General features: G+C 40.5%; 3 non-coding genes across 3 annotated transcripts; 2 read left to right on the top strand and 1 right to left on the bottom strand.

Moving 5' to 3' along the window:
* Window positions 1-1,356: 1,356 nt before the first annotated feature.
* TRNAI-AAU (transfer RNA isoleucine (anticodon AAU)) lies at window positions 1,357-1,430 on the bottom strand. The gene has a single exon. It is a non-coding gene; the product is annotated as a tRNA-Ile (tRNA).
* A 7,626-nt stretch (window positions 1,431-9,056) lies between these two features.
* TRNAS-CGA (transfer RNA serine (anticodon CGA)) lies at window positions 9,057-9,138 on the top strand. The gene has a single exon. It is a non-coding gene; the product is annotated as a tRNA-Ser (tRNA).
* Window positions 9,139-10,581: 1,443 nt separating this feature from the next.
* Window positions 10,582-10,654, top strand: TRNAR-ACG (transfer RNA arginine (anticodon ACG)). Its single transcript has one exon. It is a non-coding gene; the product is annotated as a tRNA-Arg (tRNA).
* Window positions 10,655-15,857: the final 5,203 nt, after the last annotated feature.

Below are 15,857 nucleotides of genomic sequence, written 5' to 3' on the forward strand. Positions count from 1 at the left end.
GAAAGATAACTGAAATTATGACTCATTGTATTCTACTGATGTTGTCTAATATCAGGCAAAACAACACCAGGACTCTGACAAATAGAAATATGTTATGAACAGTGGGTACTGATAAATCTCTAGGAATTTCCCATTCCTTGAAGGCTGTCGGCTAGCGGTCATTCTCAGTTTCTAGTGAATGTCCACATTCCATGGCTGGTGGCCGCCTTCATCTTCAAAGTTAGCAATGACCTGTCGCGGCCTTCTCATACTTAAAATCTGTAAGTATATTATTTAATATGCAATGAAATAGTGGATGCCCTTTATTAATTAAAAACATTTTTTCAGGCGCTGGCTTTGAGCCAGTCACAGTACTTGACACGAAGGATGCAGCACTGACGAAAGCAGAGGAAGGCCTTGCCTTCTTGGATTTATTGAGCACTCACCATGTCCCTGGCGCTGTGCTTGAGACATTACTTACGTCATGATTTAATCAATATCGTGTATGTCATTTTCAAAGTAACTCCATACTTTTAAACAAGAGAAAGAGTAAAAATATGCTGGGAGTCTCAGGGACAGTGCAAGGGTCGAGGAGAGAAACAGGAGGAGGCTCGTGCTGGGCACACGGAGACCCAGGCGCCAGACTTCAAGAAAAGGACAGACAGGGAGAGTGAGGCACTTAGACTGAGAGCGGCCCCAGGGGCTCTTGCCCTCCTATCCCCCATTGCGCACCCCGTTTTCATTTTGGATTCAAATCTTAAATCCAATGCTTTTATGATAAACGTTCGAAAAAAATTTAGACGAGTTGTAAATGGCTTCTTAACTGGCAGCGCCGAGGTAACGGTCAAATATAACCCAAAGGCTCACCCTTGCTCCACTTTACCGCAGAGCATTCGTCGTTGCTGGTCTGAGACTACGTCACAAGCCTGAGATATTCCCACACTGAGAAGAAGAAAACCGAAATACCACGAGGCATATACTTCAAGAGGAATCGAATCAGCTACCTTGACGTTATAAAAACAATAAACACCCTAACCAACTGAGCAACGTACCATGAAGAGGAATGATGTTTTTACATTTCAGAAGTATAAACTATATCAAAGCATTATTGCCTGAAGTTTTTTTCAGAATGATGCAAGACATTTTCTAATTCGCCCAGTTTCCTCTTCCCCTAAATACATACACCTTACCTCATTCAATTTTCTTTAAAAGCTCTCCATCCTGACGCTGGTACTTTTTTTCTTTTAAAATCAAACACACAATCATATCGTTCAGTGGTAGTGATAATAGGACTGTCTGTAACTGGATGTACGGGTGCAATTTCCACCGGTGTTGTGGTCTATAGGTAGGACGAGAAAAAAATGAAGGGAGGAATATTGGCCCGTACGGGGCTCGAACCCGCGACCTTGGCGTTATTAGCACCACGCTCTAACCAACTGAGCTAACCGGCCAGCCCAAAAGCCAGCTTTTTACTTACATCTTTTATAGTCATACCTAATTAAAGTCAGCGGTCCTTGTAAAATGTTTTTAAAAATGTTCTTTTTTCTATCAAAAAGGAAAAGACAAATCCCAGTTGCCTGCACGGATGAACCGTGCTTCTCCCCAGGAAAACTCAGTCTTTCTCAAACCTACCGAGGAAGACTCAGATCAATGTCCGGAGCAACTACCTCCTTGAAACTATTCCCAGAAGGCCTCGGGAAACGCGAAGCCCCTGCAAGACTGAGATGGTGGCGGGCGGATCACGGAACTGAGCACAGAGCAGGGCTTGGTGGACTCGGCTTCCGCGCACGGGGTGCGGATTCTCTGCTCTTGGAGGTCATACCGGGCGGGCCATCTTCTCCCAGAGGCCTTTAGCGGGTTGGCTTCAGGGTGGTTCCGCAGTCGCCTTTAAGCTAAATCTGTAGCCGTTCGTCCGGAGCGGAGTAAGACAGGGACCTTACGCTGCAATGCCAGCTATAGGCCACTTGGTGGCGCCCGAGTGAAGGGCTGAGGTCTGAGGCAAAAGGACTGTGAAAACCGCCCCCCTCCCGAACCTCTGACCCCTCCCCATCCCCCCAGAATCTCCAAATCTATGACGAGGGAAGTCGAGACCACAGCGAGTCCGGAGTCAGGGCCTTGTTCCGGACCAGGGAGAAACACCGGAATCTGAGAGGAAGAGGGGAACTGAAGCCAAGGTCAGGCAACTCAGAGGAAGGAGTTGGGAAAGCTTTGCCCTTTTGAGCCTGGCCTGATCTACCTGCAAGCGGGTGTCAACGATGGCAGGGACCTGTAGAGCAGCAAATTTCTGCTTGCTTTCTTTTCTCTGTTGGACCCTACAACCCTCTCTCTCTCTCTCTTTTTTTTTTTTCTCTTTTTTTTTTTTTTTTTTTTTGCATCTGAAGTTAATTGACTCATTTTATATATATAGTATATCGAGTAAGATTTGAAAGACTATTCTAAAGAGAGCTATTTCTTTTAATGAGGCAAGTTAACTATTCATTTACTTGTTTTACATTATGCAATTTATAAATTTTGTTTTTAATTGTTTAAAAAGCTGTAAGATGTTATTTCTTATCTTTAGTACATTTCTTTAACTTTGTATCAGCATCCACCATATGAACTAGTAGCTGTCTTCATTTTCTTTGTCCTCTAGTAAAAATTCGGTGGAGAGTGAGTGGAAAAACCAATTTTTAAAATTTAATTGTATGTATTTATTTATTTTTATTTAAAAAATTTTTTTACTACAGTACTTGATCTGTAGTCTTTTCTCCTCCCTTTGCGTTTTACTGCCACTCTCCCGGATTTCCAAACCTTGAGAAACCTCTCTCTGCTTAACAGCCAGAATGTCAGCAGTTTGGGTGACTGGGCATTCTCTTTTCTCTCCTGTCCTCCCCCAGGTTTCTCTGGCTGTGAGATCTCTCTCCATTCAGTAAGCCTTGGAGAGATTTCTCTCAGCTCTCCAGTCCTGGCTGTTGGCAGCTAAAACACAAAGTGCCTGGTCCTGTTTGCTCTTCCTGACGTGCTCCCCAGCTTCAGAATGTTTTGAACTTGAGAGTGCCTCAGTAGGTATTTCCACTTTCTGGCCTTTTCCCTCACCCCCTTTTGACCTACTCTCCTCATCAGAGACAACCAGAACTGGTTTTGGCTACTTGAAGTTCTGTTTGGGTCAAGCAAGCCCACAAGCAAACCTTAAAAATGTCTATGTTTCTTCTGGTTTCTCCTAATCTGGTCTTCACAGGTTTCTCCTCCTCTGTGTCGCTGCCCATCTGCCAGGAATAAGGACAGCCAGAGGCTTCTTTTCTCCTATGAAGGCCTCTTCCTAGAATTTAGTTTATGTTGATTCTTTTGTATCCTCAGCTCCTGATGGGTTCAGAAAATCTACTCCCCTTAAGCTTATGGCTTTGCTTTAGTTAGTAGGTTGAGAGGGACACACACTTGCAACTTCCTACAACTTAACCAAAATGGAACTCAGTGCTTTGTATTTTTAAACTATTTCCAAATTTCTGTGCCAAAAGTACTTCTGTCATTCCTTGAAACCATTTCCTTTACAATATATAGCAACAGACTAATCTCTCAATAAGGAAATTAACCATGTTGCCAGGTGCTTTTCGTATTGTTTCCGGTAATCCTTATGTCACATGTCATTTATTCAACTGATATTTTAAAATAGCCAGTTTTGTTCTTATATTGAAGTTAGAAGAAGTGAAATATAATATCCATACGACACCATGAAAACTTCAAGAAGTGAAATGAGTGACCACCTGCAGGTATGTTGCCAGATTTTACTTAGGCTTCCAGGTGATACTGCTGGGCACTTGCAGAGCAAAAGAATGTCACATGGAATTTGGAAGGTTACCTCGAATATTGTCCCCTGATTTGACAAATGTTTATTGAGAACTACCAATGTAATGGTCCCAAAGCCACACATGATCCCTTCCTCACCTTCCCAGAGCTTAAAATCCAATACCACCATGACTTCTGATTAGTTGTCTAACAGTGGAGATGGTCTTCTCCACAGAAGCGATATCTTCATTTTACTTTAAGAAAGATCTTCTTCAGTGTTTTGCATCTGATACTGGTGTATTTTCTACACAAGTGATCAGGACAGATTAGCAACATTATCCAGTGAAAGCACTTATACTATGCGCCATGGAAAACTTCCATATATGGGCATGTATCTTCCATATGTCGGCACATCTGCTTAAACAGAATATCCTGTTTGGAATCCTATCTCTTGCTTTTTGTAATTTTGGAGAATAATATCACCAGCAGTGTTGAAGACAGCTTGATAAAGCAGATATTTTTAGAATTAAATGATGGAGAAAATTGTGAACCTGTTGTCAGCTAGGAAATGAGGACCCTGAGGTAAGGAGATGACAGTGGGGTGTTTTGTATACAAATGCTGAGGTGGAAGGATTCGTTCATATAAAAGACTGCATGAAAAATCACTCCCAGTGGGGCCTCAAAAGAGTACCTTAAATTCTGTCTTGAAAACTGTAGGCTGCAGAATTCTCATTCCGTAACACCAGTACATTATGGAGAGCAGTGGAGTCTGAATGCAAGCATCAGCACTTTAAAAAACAAACAAAAAAAAGTAAAACAAAACATACAAACAAAAACAAACAAACAACAACAAACTTATATCCTTAATTCACCAAAAAAAAAAAAAAAAAAATCTCCAGGATGTGCCTTAGCTTTCCAAGCCTGGAATTTATTCAAGAATTGGGATTATGAAAGGTTTTTGGTTTTGTTTTCATAAATGGAGGAAAGAGGAGAGAAGTGCGCTGCAACAATGAACACTTCCTCAGACGGCATGAAGTAAACAAACCTGGGCTATACAGCAAAGTCTACTCAGTTATGTATAAGGGCTGGAGCTCTAATGTGCAGCTGTTTCCGTAGTGTGGTGGTTATCACGTTCACCTTCATACGCGAAAGGTCTCTGGTTCAAAACCAGCCAAAAACAAGGCTTTTCCTGAAATGTTATGTACTTCTACTTGATTTCAACTTGCTTATATTAAAAAATAACAAACCCCACAAATCTTCGCACTTACTCTCTTTGTTTGAAGGAAGAAATTATCCTGAGAGTCTCGCGCCGATGCATGGTTTCGCTGTTCACACGGGGCAGTTTTCCCGTTTCTGCCTTCTCTCCTCTGCTGGGTTCCGACGAGGCCTGTGAGGGTCCCTGGGAAAATATCAGAGGAGATGAGCCGGCGCCGCGGAAATGGTTTCTGTCTTTGGAATTTGGATTTCTACGAAAAGAGGCTTCACCAGGAACCTACCCTGAGGGCAGCTTGATCTTGGGCCTGATCTGTAGCAGAAAAGTCTCCCAGACTCAAGCCAATTTTGAATGAAGAGAAATCTGTTTCCCCTTGAGAAAGACCACCGGCACATTGCCAAAAACTTATACTGTTATTCTTCCTCCTAGCCTTTCCTAAAGGAACCTGTGCTCATGTACCAAAGTGATTGTGCATTAGGGAAAGGGAAAAATCAGACTTTTCAGGAATTACTAGACAATGGCTCGGAACCGGCATTACTTGCTAGAGATAAAAAACATCATTGCTGTCCACCAGGCAGTAGGTGCTCATGAAGGTCAGACAACCAATGAAGTTTTGCCTCCTGTCCATTTCACTGTGGGCACAGTGGATCCCTGAGCCCACCCTGTGGTTACTTTCCCAATTCCAGACAGAATCTCTATATCATTTCCATGACGAATGGAGTGAAGGCTATTATGGCATAAAAGGCCAATTAGAGGCCACCAGAAATTCCTCTGTGAAAATAATTAAACAAAACAGTACTGATATTCCTGGACCGATTGCAGAGATTAGTGTCAATATCAAAAACTTGAAAGATACAGGGACAGAGATTCACCAAATTTCTATTCAACTCACTTACTCAACTGTAGAAGGTAAATGGGTTGTGGAAAATGACAGTTATTGTAGATCTAGTCAAGTGATTATTTCCATTGCATCTACTATTCCAGATGTTCTTTTATTAATGGAGAAAATTAACACATGCCCTGGCACCTGGTATGCAGCTCCTGATGTGGTTAGTGCTATTTTCTCTATACCCAGTCAGAAGGACCATCAGAAGCAGTAAGCCTTCAGCTGGCTGGGCCAACAGTACACCTTACCTCCCCTACCTCAGGGGTATATCAGCTTTTCAATCATAGGTTATAAATTAGTCTACAGAGACCTTCACCACCTTACCATATGTCCTAAAGTTGAAAGCTGATTTTTGTTGTTTTAAATATGAACACTGTAGGCAAATGTATATTGTGCAAACTGATCACAAGTGAATGGGTCTACCTTTCCAGAACTGGCTCAGTCCTGTGTGCCTCATTTGCATCTCTATCCCAGTTTTAGCCCATGTGGGTTGCTGTAACAAAAATACCATAGACCAGGTGGCTTCAAGGACAAACATTTATTTCTCACAGTTCCGGAGGCTAGTGTCGATTCTCAGTCTGGTGAAAGTTTGCTTCCTGGCTCCCTGTCTCATAGACAGCATTCTTCTCACTGTCCTCAGATGAAGGAAAGGGTGAAAGAGCTCTCTGACATCTCTTTTTTGAGGACCTAATCCCACTCATGAGGACTCCATCCTCATGACCTAAAGCCCCCGCCTCCAAATACCATCTCATTGGGGATTGAGATGGTTTCAATGTAATTTGGGCGAGAGAGGCACGTTCAGTCTATAGCAATCACCAAAATATCCATTTCCTTTTCTGACTTCAACTATGTTTAGTCAAGTATAAGTTGATATTGACATTTTGTGCAGGGAGGCCAGTGGCCAATGGGTGATGTTGAAACCAATTATTAAAACCTTTTGAAAGGAAATTATCCTGAACTGATCCTTCACATCCAGAAGTGCTGCCCCACCATACAGTCCTGACTGTCAGTTGAGTCTGAAAGAGTCTTCGTAGCCATCAAAGGAGGCATTTTCTAAGATATCTTTTTACCTCCCACTTCTTCCTGAAATTGAGAAAGGAAGTTGACTGAGAAAGACGCTTGGACAAATTTTAAAATCAAAGACGCTTTAAAGAAAATACCAGTCTGCAGGCGTCAATCCAGGAGGAAAGAGAAAGACATCTCCTGGGGGAATGTTGATGTGTAGAAGAATGTGGTACCATTTAGAACTGAAAAGAATCCCTGACAAAAGTTAAACTCCCAAGGAGGACACAAGGAGGACGGGATGAACAGTGGCTGCTTTTGGACGACGTTATTTTAAACAACCTCCTTTTTCTGTTCCCACCTCCACTTGGGGGTGAATTTCTTACTACAGTAGAAGCACTAGGAAGAAAATCAAGATATAGCTGAGAAAAAAACACAAACATTTCAAAAGAACTTTTTAATTTGTGAGTGGATTTCACAGTCTTCACCCCAAGATTATTTAATTCTCCAAAGTGTTCTGTTGGAAGAGCTATAAAACCTCCAGAACTGTGCACTGGTTAAATGACAAAACTGGGGACAGGAAACTGGAGATTTATACAGAGTCACTTTACTCAGTGCTCTTTGCCCCGGGAGAGGATTTTCCGTGAAAACAACTCCTGGGCACTGTCCGCTGTAAAGAGAACTACACTCTGGCCAAGACAGAAAATAAAAAGAGAGCTATGCTCTTTTCTCTGCAAAAAAAAAAAAAAATCAACAAAAGAAGACACACAAAAAAACAACTTTTAAAGTTGTATTTCTAGACCCAAAGGAGGAAATTTAAGCTATTTAAACTCTGCTAATTCTTCCACTTCCTTCAGAACATCATAGAGCAAATCAAAGGCTTTGAAGTCAGGGTGTGAAGATGGTGGGTCTGACATACTGAGCTGGCCCTGGTTGCTCACAAATGGAAGATCCAATTCAGTGTCTGAAGAACATTCCAGAATCGTTTGATCTTGGATCAGGTGATTCTCCTAGAGACTCCCAGGTCTCCCGTGCCCTGTGTGTCCAGGGCTAGGCTTGGACAGCATTCCAGAACCTTCTTGCCTTTTTGCCTCAGGCTTCCTGAGTGGCTTCAAATCTTATTTGTGTGATTAGCTCCTTCTGAGGCTCGAAGTGAGGCCTCCTTCAGAGTGCTGGCTATTGCTGAGTTCCAGAAAGGAACGGCTATTCACCATTCCAGAGGAGAGCTCTGGTAAGAAAAATGTTCTCCTCCACTTCCTCATTTATTGTGTTTTCTTGAGCTTTTTTTTTTGATTTTTTAAATAAGTAACATCTAAAGCCTAATGTGACTTGCAGTAAATTTCTTCCTCCTGCTTCCAAAGAATTCCACCTCCTTAGTCTCCAGCCCCTCAACTGGGAACTTTGTTGTGAGTTTACTGATTATCCTTGAGAGTTGTTTTTTTTTTTTTTTTTTTGCTTTGTTTTGTTTTTGTAAAATGCATATACAATCTAACACAAAGATACTTCCAATAGTATCGTTCTATAGAGATTGCTCTGAACCTTGCCTCTGTTTTATAATATATGTATGTACATAGTGATCATTTTATTTTAAATATGCATAGCATTCCACTGTGTAGTTATGCCATAATTTATCTAATTAATAGTTCTGACTAACTAGGTTTTTCTCAATCTTACTATTACAGTTAATGCTGCAGAGAATAAGTTAGAACACAATATAATTTCTCATGTGTTCAAGTCTATGTTTTACATTTGTGGAAATGCTGTATCAAAGAGTATATGCATTTGAAATATTGGTAGATCCTGCCACATTGTCCTCCGAGCAGCAAGGCATAGTGTATTTGTGGAGAACACAAATGAGCAGGATCGTAGACACACTTAATACAACTCTTACTTCATTCCATGCCAAGTATGAAGCTAAACCAGGCAATCCATGAAGACTGTAGAAAATTTTAGAAAATCAAGGATTCTTGTGATGCTGGAATATTGCCTTCTCTCAAGGAGGTGAGACTTCGCAGCCTGGAGCCTGGCAGGATGGGGACAAGTTGGATGAGGCTGAGCAGAGAGATCTGATGAGGGGACTTGAGGAGTGATCTCCATTTACGTACTGCTTAAAGTAAACACGCCAAATAAGCAAGGATGGCTAGAATTGGTAAGGATTATAAATCAGGGACCTATATGGTGTTTTTAAATCCCTAAATAGGGGGTGAGCTTTAAGCTGTGATGGCCGAGTGGTTAAGGCGTTGGACTCGAAATCCAATGGGGTTTCCCCGCGCAGGTTCAAATCCTGCTCACAGCGCTTCTCAGAGCACTTTTTTATTCAAATTACGAAACTCAGCTATTCGTGTTATTCCATAAACAACCTGAGGAGTAAGGAGGCAGCTTTCCGTCCCGTCCCGAGTACACCCTCAGTATTTTGGCTCTTCCATCCTCCTCCAAACTGGGCGGGCACCTGTGAATCCCTTGAGCGCGGGGGCGGGGCTTCCTTCAGCCCAACTCTCTGCAGCTACCCCTCAGTACCCGGGAAGCCAGAGACTTAGTGAACGCTCAAAACAGCTGCTTGTTTTGTATCCATTCTGTTAAATCTAAAAGTAGCAGCAGGTCCCAATGGCAAAGAGAAACAAGAAATTCTATTTTTTAAAATCTGTAATAAAATTCCCCGCTCTGTTAATGGCGATGCAGGTAGCTTCCTTAAAGAGTTCTCTGGTATTTAAAAACAAACAAACAAACAAAACAGGCTAGTGAGAACCATGAAGGTCTAGGATCATAAATATCTGTGTGTGTGGGTGGGTGGGTGGGGGTGTGTGGGTGTGCGTGCGCTCTTTAAAACATTGTACTATAGAAATGAGGAAACCGAGGCAAAGAGAAGATACACAACTTGGGCCAACGCAATAAATCTAACGAGGGAAGAGTACGGATAAAGGCTGTGGGCACCGTGACTGCACTCGGACCCAAACTATTGTACTTCTCGCTCAAAGAACTGCCCTCACTTATAAACACTTTTGTATTTCCACATACCTATTTCGCCTACACTGAGCACTTAAATATAGCTAGCCAATTTATGTAATGATACTGGTATTCTCTAATTTTATAATTATATTAACTCTGAACTTCTAAGTTCCTATATGAATTTGGTTCTTAAAGTGCTTACCTTTATTAAATTATTACCCCCATTTCGCCTAACTTGGGAGGGTGGGTGTTTCGGAATGTTTTTCTGCTGCATAGAGTGAAATTATTTCCTGTGTAAAGAGTTTCGGCTCTTTGGAGAGTGAGATTGAAAAATATGATTAATACCTCAAGAATGTGTTTTATTCCACTTTCTCTTTCACTATATCAAAATTGAAAATTAAATGGGTCACTAATTTTTGACCCATACTCAACATCAGTAAGTGCCAAAGGGAAATGAAATGACTTGATGAATGGACAGATGAACAGACTGCAGAAGTTAAAGAAGCGTTCATAAGTAGAAACAATACAGACAATCACGCACATAAACGGGGGGGAAAATGCTAACCACAGTCGTTCTATCACATACATGAACCTCCAAGGCAGCAAATTCTTTCATACTTATAAATATTTTAAGTGAATGTAACTTATACAAATTGACCCCGAAGATAACCAATCAGTTTTACTAGAATCCATAGGTCTTTCTTGTACAACTAATTTCCATCTGTATCATGAATCAACTGTTTTCTCAATGATTCTAGTGAATAATGAGTAACACAAACGTCTGTAACATGGGGGGCCAGTGGCGCAATGGATAACGCGTCTGACTACGGATCAGAAGATTCTAGGTTCGACTCCTGGCTGGCTCGACTTTCCCTCGTCTTTTAGGAAAAAATATGTCTCTGTGTACATTTTTCAAATTGATAACAAACAAATTCTTAACGTCCTTCGATCTGGTTCTTCGCCTTGCATGGTGCCCGCCACACAGTGCAATTTTGGCTATCCGTTAAGTCTGAATGGATGCGAAGTTGTCTCTCTTCTGAAATGTCCTTTTAATCTCGTTTCTTTTAATGATACTGAGAAGGGGAGTTGACGGAAAGGTCTTCAGAAGGACAACTTTAAAAAATTAAATACGGAATATTATTTGACCATAAAAAGGAATGAATTTCTGATACATGCTACAACATTAATGAAACTTGAAGACTTCATGCTAAATGAAAGAAGCCAGACACAAAAAGCCCTATGCTGTATGATTCCATTTATATGAAATGTCCGGAATAGGCAAATCCATAGCGGCAGTAGTAGTTGCCAAGAGCTGGGGAAAGGGTACAGAGTTGGTTTGCGGGTGATGGAAATATTTTGAAACTCGATAATGGCGATGGTTGCACAACTCTGGGAATATACTCAAAAACACTGAATTGTTCACTTTTATGTGAATATTATAGAATATGAGGTATATATTAGTTTTGAAAGATCAAAAAAGGTCCAAGAAAAGAAATAAAGTCTGACTAGTATTTTCTTCATTAATTTTTCCCCCATTGGGCAGGGCTCACTCTCTTCAGGCTCTTCCCCTGCACACTTTCTGTCTCTGAGCATCGGTCCTAGAGGAAAAAGAAGGGACATCAACTGGAGAAACTGAAAGCCGCTTCTGTGGGAAATCATAGCATCCCCCTTAGGCCCTCAATTTAGCGATCTTGGCAAAGATCTGCCCTGACACCCGAGAAAGCTATTCAGACTTTTATCTCCCCACCCAGCTCCGGATCTCAACTAGAAGAGCGCGGCAGCCTCACCGCCGAAGACTGAGACTCAGAAAATGTTCCGAGTTGTAAGCGATCCTAGACAAAAGTTAAACAGACAAGAAGAGGGCGACGGTGTCAAAGGAGAAGAGGAAAGTGGCAGTTTGGGGGTGGTGTCCCTTTCAAAAGCTGGACCTCCTTTCTAGGTGTCCCTGGGGCGTGACTTCAGACGCTTGGGGCCGAGTGGAGGAGCCTGGGAAGGAAATCAAGGTGAAGCTGGGAAAGGAACAAAAACATGCAAAGGAGACTTTCATTTGTTGGTATTCATGTATTTATCTTACAAAAGTTGATTGACTCTGGACAATGTGCGTTGTGAGGGGTGCCGGCAACCGAAAGAATGGACCTGCCAGGCGTCTAGACCTTGTTTGATACCTCATCTGTTGGGCTGTTACCGAATTAAAAGGGGAGCCGGGTGGGGAGAGAAGAAAGGTCCAAAGGATTTGGAACTTCCTGATGTAAATGCTTCTCAAATCTTAGCGCGGAGAAGAATCTCTAAGAAAAAGTATTAAGCCCAGTTTTCTAGGCTTCACCGCCCTCCCTCCCAGAGATTCTATACTGGTACTAGGGTGCAGCCCATGAATTTTTAGCAAGGTGATGCTTCTGCTGCTATTCCGCCGACCATACTTTAAGCAGCACTGGACTAGTGTGTTGTATTTTATTACCCACTTTTTCCAGCTAACATCAACAGGGAACTTCCACGGTAGAAGAAAAAAAAAATAGAACATTTATATGGAGACGCTCACAACTTTAGTATTCCACTAGGCTTTAACCAACCAAGGTAACCGACTTTTCTACTCTCAAGATTTTTGGTTTGTTTTTCTCTTTTATAAACGTGTTTCATTGAATATATATATATATATATATATATATATATATATATATATATATATATATGGTGGTGGAGACTTGTTTTAGAAAGAAGTCCGTTTCAACCTCCCTCTCAACTAAACAAAAAGACCTTTCTTTGATACAATAATCAAATCACTCTTGGACTTAAAGGAGATAAGTTAGATTTTTTCAAAACTCTGCATATGCGGAAGGTCCCGGACCCCCCCAAAAAAAATCTACAGAGATTATACTGTGAAGTGAGTATTTTTTCCTTTCCCCCAGAATGTTGTAGAAGTGTGCTGTCCAAAACAATAGCCATTAACACGTTTCTAAAATTTAGTTTTTAAAAAAAGAATGTATAATATCTCATTATTTTTTTTATTGATTGCATGTTGAAATGATAATATTTGGAGTTAAAACATTAAAAGTAATTCCACTTGTTTATTTCTACTTCTTAAAATATGACTACTAGAAAAATTAAACTTACTTATTATGTGATATTATTTGTTAACTCTCACATCTTCTTGCGGTTATTGATGTAGCAACACCTGTAAACTGTGGTCAGTTTGCCAAGGATGTGTTTCTTTGAAGCAGACGCCATGGCAGTGTCATATTCCAAAGAATTTGTTTGTTCTTTACTTCAAAAAATATCTGTATTCATCTCCAAACGCAATTCTTAGTATGTGAAAATGAAAACTTTCTCACACTATATTTCTTTAATGTTTTTCTTTTTCTGTTCAAGAGGGCTCTGTGGGTTGGCTGGTTAAAGAGTGTGCTTAGTAAACACAAGATCCTGGATTGCAATTTGGTGGAGCTGTCTCCATAGGTTTTATAATTTTGAAAAGTGTTAGCCCTCATTTTGTTGAACACAGTTTGGGGAATTGGTCCTTGATCAAACCCGTGTTGGTAATTGCTGTATGATGTGGAGAACTAAGAGCCTGATGTTTACTTTACAGATGTGGTTTCTGAAGGGGGCGGGCACTGGAAGCTTTCAAAGAAGAGAGGGAAAGGCTGGATGGACTATGTAAAAAGTTGCATGAAAAATCATTCCACACATGGCATGAGTGAAGCACTGTAAATTATTATTTGGACACCAAACAGTTCAGAATTCTCATCAGATGACAATGCCCCTCTCATAGGCAATGAGATTATCAGTGATTTGCTTTGCAAATCATTGAATATTTTGTCTTTAATCAGTGACTTTACCATCTGAGAGTTTGTAATGAGAGCTACAGCAGTTACTGGAAACCACTGTTTTTTATTTTCTATGATCCCCACAATCAATCTTAATTCTTTTTTGCATCCTCGAATATTTACCACACATGATGTGGTCAATAAATATTTGTGAATGGATTTGTGAATATCCAGTTTCTTTTCTCTACTATTTTGGAAGTCAGTAGAATGGAGCTGGATGCTGGAGATGCTGATGGCTGCAGGAGCTCCTGGAACCAGAAAGCAAAACTCTTTCCTCCTACTGTGTCTCTCCTGCACCCTCTACTGACAAAATTTCAGTGCCAGCTGGCACAAGAAAATAAAGTTTAAAAGGCCCAGAACCCTTTTCAAACAGTAGTCTAAAAGGGTGAATTTGTGGCTGAGAAGTGCATTAGAAAAAAACCTGGTTTTCCTCCTGTGTGTCTCCTTCACTACTCACACAAGAACACTTTGCTTCTGACACTGTTGGCCACCAACTACATGGGCGTTTTCCCCCCACCAAGCAATTCTACAGCACTAGCTGAGTGTCCTACAGTTTAACTCAAAATTCTATTTATTTAACTCAAAACTATTTATCTGGAGATAGCATCAGATCCCACAGGTTATGGGCTTAGTCCCTCGAGACCGCACCCATTTCAGATGCCAAGGGAAAGTAGTACGTCCCCACGTTACCCCAACACATAAACAGATGACACATTTCAGTAGATTGTTGCAAACTAAAAGTCCAATAAATATGTTAAATTTAAACACACACACACAGTAAGACTAGTCTACTAGTTAGTTTATCAAATGCCTTTGATAGACTAACTAGTAGACTCTATAGAGCTGAGAAAAGAAGTGATAAACTTGAAGGTAGGCCTAAAAACTACCCAAGCTGAAACACCAAGAAAAAAAAAAGAAAAAAAGAGCACTGAAGAATTATTGATTACTATATTCGTAATCAGAATCCCAGAAGGTGACGAGAGAGAGAAAAGAGCAGAAAAAATATTTGAAGAGTTAATGGCCGAGTATTTCCCCAAGATAATGAAATACAGGTATCCCTCGCTTTTCAAAAGTTCACTTTGCTGCCACTTCATTTTTAGGAAAGACCTACGTTTGTACCTGTTTTGTAGAAAGCCATTATAGAGACAGCGCGCATCAGGAGCAGCAAGGGTGGGACCGCCAAGCTCCTCCCCCAGGAACTACAGTCAGCATCTCAGCATCAAGCCGCTATAGCTTTGAACTGTATCTGTGAGCATCTGTGCTTTACCTACATTTATTTTGTGCATTCATGTGCATGAAGTGTCCTAAGGTAACTGCTTCTTCACTTCACACCAATTCAGCTTGTGAAAGGTTTTATAGGAATGTTCTACTTTCTGATAGCAGAGGAAACCTGTACATCAAACCTTAGCTCCAAGGTCAGAGAATTCCAATCTATCTATCTATCTATCTATCTATCTATCTAAAGCAGCAGACTTATCAGAAATTAGGTATACCAGAAGATAACGGAATGACATTTTAAAGTGATGAGAGGCTAAAAAAAAAGAAATTAAAAAAAAAATCTGTTAACCCAAGCAAAAAATATTTTCCAAGAGTGAAGAAGAAATAAAGGTCTTTCCAGACAAACAGAAACTGAAGAGTTCATTACTATCAGACCTGCAAAATAGGAAATGTTATAAGATGGACTTCAGGAAAAAGGAATACAAAAGAATGAATATCCATTTCTGTACATATAATGGAGGTACATATAAGGAATACTTTTTCCCAATTTTAATCACTCTAAAAATGATAGACTGCATTAAGCAAAAGTAGTAGTGACGTATTGTACAGTTACAGCATACATGAAAGCAAAATCTATGACAACAATAACACACACTATAGGAAGGAGTATATTATTACAAGCTCCTTACACTGCACCAGAAGCAGCATAGCATTATTTGAAGGTGGACTTTGATTAATTGTAGCTGTATATAGAAAACCCTAGGGAAACGACTAATGATTTTTTTGAAGACATACAAATGATAAGGCAATGCTGGAGATATCATCAAATCATGTAAAATGCTCATATATTTCAAAGACAGGAAGAAGGTAAAAGAAAGGAACAAAGGACAAAAGGAACACATAGAAGACAACTAAGATAGCAGATTTTGATACAAATATGTCAATATTTACGTTATATCTAAACTATCTAAATCACCCAATTATAGATAGATCCGGTCAGATTGGATAAAAGAAGTTCACCGACATGTACATGCTG

This window comes from Mesoplodon densirostris, chromosome 10 (genome assembly GCF_025265405.1).
Source record: "Mesoplodon densirostris isolate mMesDen1 chromosome 10, mMesDen1 primary haplotype, whole genome shotgun sequence".
Classification (NCBI taxonomy): domain Eukaryota; kingdom Metazoa; phylum Chordata; class Mammalia; order Artiodactyla; family Ziphiidae; genus Mesoplodon; species Mesoplodon densirostris.